This window comes from Etheostoma cragini, chromosome 10 (genome assembly GCF_013103735.1).
Source record: "Etheostoma cragini isolate CJK2018 chromosome 10, CSU_Ecrag_1.0, whole genome shotgun sequence".
NCBI classification, from domain to species: Eukaryota; Metazoa; Chordata; class Actinopteri; order Perciformes; family Percidae; genus Etheostoma; species Etheostoma cragini.
Window position 1 is genome coordinate 12,616,643 of NC_048416.1, and position 6,424 is coordinate 12,623,066.

At 41.8% G+C, this 6,424-nt stretch overlaps 1 long non-coding RNA gene across 1 annotated transcript; it reads right to left on the reverse strand.

Annotated features, from left to right (window-relative positions):
- Positions 1-1,653: 1,653 nt before the first annotated feature.
- Positions 1,654-5,328, reverse strand: LOC117952001. Its single transcript, XR_004658295.1, has 3 exons — positions 5,318-5,328; positions 4,009-4,013; positions 1,654-1,737 (listed from the first exon to the last, which is right to left on the reverse strand). It is a non-coding gene; the product is annotated as an uncharacterized LOC117952001 (long non-coding RNA).
- Between the last annotated feature and the right edge of the window lie 1,096 nt (positions 5,329-6,424).

Genomic DNA, 6,424 nt, shown 5'->3' on the forward strand with positions numbered 1-6,424 from the left:
ATTTGTCATTTTGTTGGATGTATCCATTATCAAAAAGTAATTTTCAGTTGACATGGTGGTAGCAGTAGCCGGGAGCAGGAATGATTTTTAGGACAATTGAAGAAAATAATGAAAAGTAATAATAATGATAATATTCATAGTAATCATAATTTTAAGAGTTTGAAGGCCAATCCACATAGAAAGCGGTTTCAAAGTTTTTTTGACATCTGGTCCTAGCCTGTCTTACTAAACAGATACATTTTTTTCACTTTGATGAAATGTCTCAATCCACCTAACTCCGTGATGTAAGACGTACGTCACCCCGGGACCTCTTGCAAATCTATTAGCCTAATAAATAAAAGATCATGCAGATTTCTTGTTATGGGTCCTGCATGACAACTATTTTTGTTCAGTAAATGTCTGCTGTTAGTTTGCCTGGTAATTATTAATTCTCAGGAGGTTCTAAGGACAGAGACTGCCAAACGGTGGTCTGTGTGGATTAAATGGACAGAGCGCTTCAAAAGCACTTATGCACACTGCTCACGTCTCACCTCTGATGTAGATTCCCAGTAAGCATCAGTTTACGGCCAACTGTACTCCTCGGTTGTTGCCTTGTTGCCATTTGTCATGGATGTGGCCAGGCATCTAGCAAGCTATGCAGAAGGAGGACACTGGCATTCTTTATCCTCTACACAACGTTGTGATTGGTTAACTGTACCTCCAACCGGTAGAAACAGCACACAACCCAAGACCTATTTATGAATTGCCAAACACATTGGAGATGTGTCGATTCAGAGGACTGGAACTAGGCTAAAGTTTCACTGCAATATCACTGATGTGTGGCGTTGGGTTTGGTCAGAAGTGTGCTTTTGTGTTATTTTGATTTTAAATCAGAATCGACCGAAATTGAGTCAAAAATCTTTTTTTTACAGCATTTTTTTTTTACAAAAAAGCTCCAGTTTGCAAGCTCTGCTATGTGCATGTACCATATTCTGTGTGTTTCCCATTGCACATTAGCCTAGCAGCTATCCGAGTTTTCCTTTATTTACAGCTTAATCCTGACAAAACCGCACAGTTGAGTTTCAGCCTGCATGCACGTTGTGTAGCCTAAACAGAGCCGCTTATATTGGTTGTAATAGAGAGAGCAACAAGTTAGCGGACTGCCGAGCCCTCTCTGCTCTTGGTCTGCTATGACCGCTGTGTTGGCTCAATGGGGTTTTAAGCCCCCAACCGTCTTCAAGGCACCTTGTTACTCCCCGATGTAAGTCGAGTGCAGATTTTAGTCACACATGCTCAGGTGTAAAGGGTTTATGGCATAAAATGTGAGCAGAGTCAGACCTGCTCTGGTCGAGTGCATATGTGAGTTGCGCATGCTTAGATTTAAACAGTTTACAGCATAAAATGTCATACAGAAATTTGTGAAATCTATGAAATAATAAACTTTTCTCATTAAAAACCATAACAGAAGATGGGAATCATTTCAAAAACGGGTTAGCTATCTATAGCTGTTTGATTGCTAACTCAAAACGCCATTCAACTGACAACCTTGTGTCCAGCAGTGAACTAACTTTAAGCACAGTAGGTCCATTTTTACTGTACTCTCGTTAGCACCTTGTATGCTACTTGTTGCAAAGTGAAGCATGTGCAACTCACATCTGCAGGACCAACACCCCTAACCATAACCATTTCCTAATCCTAGTGCCTTTCAGGTAGCGATGCCTGGAAGACGACGTTGGGGGCTGTAAATACCAAACACCTCTGTGCGGCAAAGCGTGTGCCCTCAGCATTGTGTGCAAACTTTACTTTTTTCTTTTTACTTTATCAACAAATTGTACAAGTTTCCATTTGGTTAAAGATATACTGCACATTACATAGTAAGTTATTGTTAGGTGACAATGTTGTGTGGTACATTGCAAGGTCAGATATTATACTGCATGAAAGTTTAGTCTAAAAATGGCAAAGCAACGTGTTTAAAAAAAGAAAAAGAAAAAAATCAACAATGGAGCTGTGACCTTGGAATCGAAAATGTAATGCAATCGAGGATTTGGAGAATCGTGACACCCATAACTGTAGATGATGAGGTCGCTGAGAGTCTACAGTTGTAAGCTCATCTTTATGAAAGAAGACAAACCCTTGACAAAAAGCTGGACAGATCATTGATCCATGCCCTTTCTTTAAAAGGCGGCCTTAACACCATGACAAGCCCAATGGAATCATTTTCCCATTATGGCTGCATTAAGTGCCGTCAACCACACAGCTCTCTATATACAGTAACCATAACAATCGTTGAGGGCCATCTCAAATCAGAGATGATGGTTTAATCACAGGAGTGTTTAGCCTGCTGCTCCCCGTTTGTCTTCGACCTGATCGTCACGCCGCACAATTTTTTTCATCCGCACTGGGTACACTAGAGAGATGATTATAAAAATGTGTGAGGAGTCTTGGTTTCTTCTACCTGCCTTTGACCTTGAGTTATCCACAGGTTTTTTCTGCCAACCCACACAGGCAGACACCCCGGAGTATGAATCCATACGAATTTACATTCCAGCTATAGAGACGCTGATGAAACTAGACTGAAGGTCGGATGAGAACTGGGCTGCAGTGAATCTGCTTTAAGGGCAGAGTTGCTAGAGAGTTTCAAACATGTTAACCAACAGAGACATCTACAGTTTGCAACAGCACCAGTACACATTATGGAGTCTGGTAATTGCTGTCGGACAAAGTCTCTTATGTCTGATAATTAGTTCTTCCACTGGGACAGGAGATATGGCTGGGGGAAAGAGTGCCTACAGTGCATTGCGGGAAAAAACATTAAGAATAATGTATGTACTGTATTGCACAATTAAGTTTTGTGCGTTTCTCGGTCATAAAAATCCACACAGAAAATAAGTTTGTATGTATTGTGTATGTATTCCCTTTGACTTCACCACAATGACCATATCATGTGTTCCACTCACTTAAAAGTCAGTTTGATGCAGTTAACTTTCTTGTTTATCAGAGCTTTCTTGAGAATTTACGATCATCTTCTGCTCAAGTGAGATTTCATACAACGTTGGCTGTTTGGAAAAACAAAAGCTTAGGAAATTGGCAAGGAGATCAAAGAATGAAGTCTGTGATTTGAAAAGTAGTGTGTATGCTTGAGAGATTTCCGCAGAAGTCTCTCTTCATTTCCCTGAAAGCAACATTAAATCCTATTCAGCCAGGCCAGCCATATTTTTGGGATTTTCATCCAAACAAGAATTTGGAGACAGCCCAATAGTAACCCTCATCAGGATTTATTGGCTCTCCGCCAGTTAGTTTTAAGGTACAAGATTATAATCAACTCATTAAAATTAGATTCATCGTCCCAGACACCACAGATGGCACTAAATGCACGCAATGCTAGTTTCTTACATTAGAAATGCATAGTGTTCTTCCCCTACAGCCTTTTTTCTCTTATGGGGTCTCAATCTTTTAGACCGATATGGGGTAAGGATTTACTTATGGGATATTCATACTTAACGGCACTCTGGTTATAGTAACTTTCATGTTAAGCTTACTTCAAATAAACACAGCGCAGCAGTCATACTGTGTAGCAGCCTCTCATTAATAAACTTGAGGTATTTAAAATGATTTTCCTGGAGAAGTTATTAATAGAACTTGTAAGCATATTGACTGTTTTAAGTCTTCAACCATTGTTCACCACTGTTTACCTGCTTTTGAGCTTCTAACCTAGCCTGAACTTCTTATGCAAGCGGCATGTTTTCCGCTGGGTGTTATGGGCCTCAGGTAGAAATCCACAGGCCTGACACTGCACCATTTGTTGCCGAAAATATTTGACACTGAGTGAGATTCCGTTTTTCTCAGACCTCAGTTGGCTTAGCTATAAATTGCTTTTTGTGAGACCCGAGCTCCATTACCCTCAGTGGAAAACTATCCCATGGAAGGAGTTGTCACCTTGAGGCCGATCTATTCTCACGACTGACTGACTGACAGCGCTCCCTCTCTCTCTTTGTCTCTATTCCTCTATCTCCATTTTTCTATCACTACAACCCCTTGCTCTGCAGTCTGTTCAGATCAAACTGCTCCTGCAAGCATCTCTGATTTTCAATCAATTTCAGGAACAGCACCTCTCACTGTTCTATGCCTGTCTGTCAGTCTTCAGAGCACCCACTGCTGGAGGGAAATAGAAGATGAATCCACCAGAGTCACACTGATGGCATTTACCATTTACATACAAGTCTGAATAATAACACTCCAGGACCACTGCCATCCTTCCTCCCACTCAACGCTATTTTAAGTATACTGTGTTTTCTAACTTGGTTGAAAACAACTAAAAAGCAAAGCAAGTGATATCAGTTTTTGTATAATGAGAGGAATACATCCTCTTGTGTCTTCAGCATGTTTGCACTTATCACTGCATATGACATGAAGTTGCAACAGTGTCCAGCTCTGTCCGCTCAGTGATCACGTCTCTCCTGCAGCCTGATTAGATGCCTTGTGAAGAGCACAGTGGCCCTTGATGCATTAGACAGGCCTGTTCATGCTGACCAATTATATCAGATCGCCTGCTGGAATCAGTCAGGCAGCAATGCCAAACAAGCAAGCAAACCAGCAAACCCCGATGAGACTCAAAAAGCACTGAGAATTTAAACTACAACCTTTGTAATGAACAGGTTCATAAATTGTACATACGTCTATTAATGTTTACTATGCAAAAAATCAATGCCCCTTAAATCAATGCCCCTTAAATTATCCATGGGTGAATTCAAGAGGATAACTTTTGCCTACAATACAATATAGATATATTTGAGCTTGTACACAAAATCTTTTACATCCCAAGAAGACTCACCCCTGATCTCCACCAACAGTGGAATGACCGCGTATCGGCTCTGGTGCGTGTCTCCTCTGTGCTCGGCTGTCCTTCAATACCCACCAGGTCCGGATTTGTTGTGGAAGGGCTACGGCCACGACTAACCGCTGAAGTCACGAGGACCCACAAGCTCTCGCGAGTTCACCTATGATTGTGCTATAAAACAGGATGTATTTTCTATACAGAACCACAAAAACTCTGACCTGTTAACTTCATGCTTGTCTCTGCCTATTATGACATTTTCAAGCTGTAGTGCAGGGAAATATGGTCCGCATGGTCTATTTTATTTTGAAAATGAACCAGATGTTTTATTTGTTTCCGTGCTCGACTTCCTGTCTCACACATCTGCCTTGTGCTGAATTGCTGAGGACCTCTCCGGCATCCAGCAAACATAGAAGCTCTGCGTATCTGCTCCGGAGGGCTGCAGACTGAGTCAGAACACAGTCAGTGGAAAAACACACATTGGCCCTCCTTTCTCAACCTGACGCAGAAACCAGCGCAGATATGAGCACAGAAATCCTCTTACGACAGGCTTCACGTGGGATTCATGAAACGTTTGTATCACACCAATCAGAGCGTGAGAGCAGTGGTTGAAAACAATCGTAATTTAAATATCACGCCCCAATAATATTTCTATTCACAACATGGCCAGACGTAATCCGGCTTATAAGCGGCACTTTTCAGAGGTGGAGATTGAAACCCTGACATCTCAGTTTAAGTTGCAGTAACATTAGATAGATTATACTTTATTCATCCCACGACGGGGAAATTTTGTCGTTACAGTAGCAGCATTTTTCATTAACAGCAAAAAACAATAACACACAAACAAGTAAGCACGAAAGAAATACAAGGCAAGAAATACAGGCAAGAAATAGACATTGAAAATATGGTAGACTGAGTAAGTAAAATGCCGTCAAACAAAAGGAATTTTAAAGTGCGGTTGCCATGATAAGAGAAACAATATTGCAGTGTAAGTGACGTTAAAAATGAAGTTGAATGTGTAATTAGAGCAAAGAAGCAAGAGTCGGTAGCATAATTTAAATTATATTAACCTGAGACCATAAATATTGAAAAGTAAGTACTTGTAATAAAATAATATAAATGCCAATATTATAGATAAACAGAAAATGTGTGATGTAGATGGGAGAAAAACAGGAACAGAAACTACAACATTATCAGGTAGTGCAGGCGTTGTAGAGTCTGACAGCGGCCGGGATGAAGGACCTGCGGTACCTCTCCTTCTTACACCGTGGGTGTATCAGTCTGCTGCTGAAGGAGCTGCTCAGGGACCCCACAGTGTCATGTAGGGGGTGAGAGGTGTTGTCCATGATGGATGTCAGCTTGGCTAACATCCTCCTCTCCTCTACTTTCTCTATGGGGTCCAGAGGACAGTCCAGGACAGAGCTCGCTCTCCTGATCAGTCTATTGAGTCTGCTCCTGTCCCGGTCCGAACTGCCCCCCCTCCAGCAGACCACAGCGTAGAGGATGGCAGAGGCCACCACAGAGTCATAGAACGTCCTGAGGAGAGTCCTACACACTCCAAAGGACCTGAGTCTCCTCAGCAGATGGAGGCGACTCTGGCCCTTCTTGTAG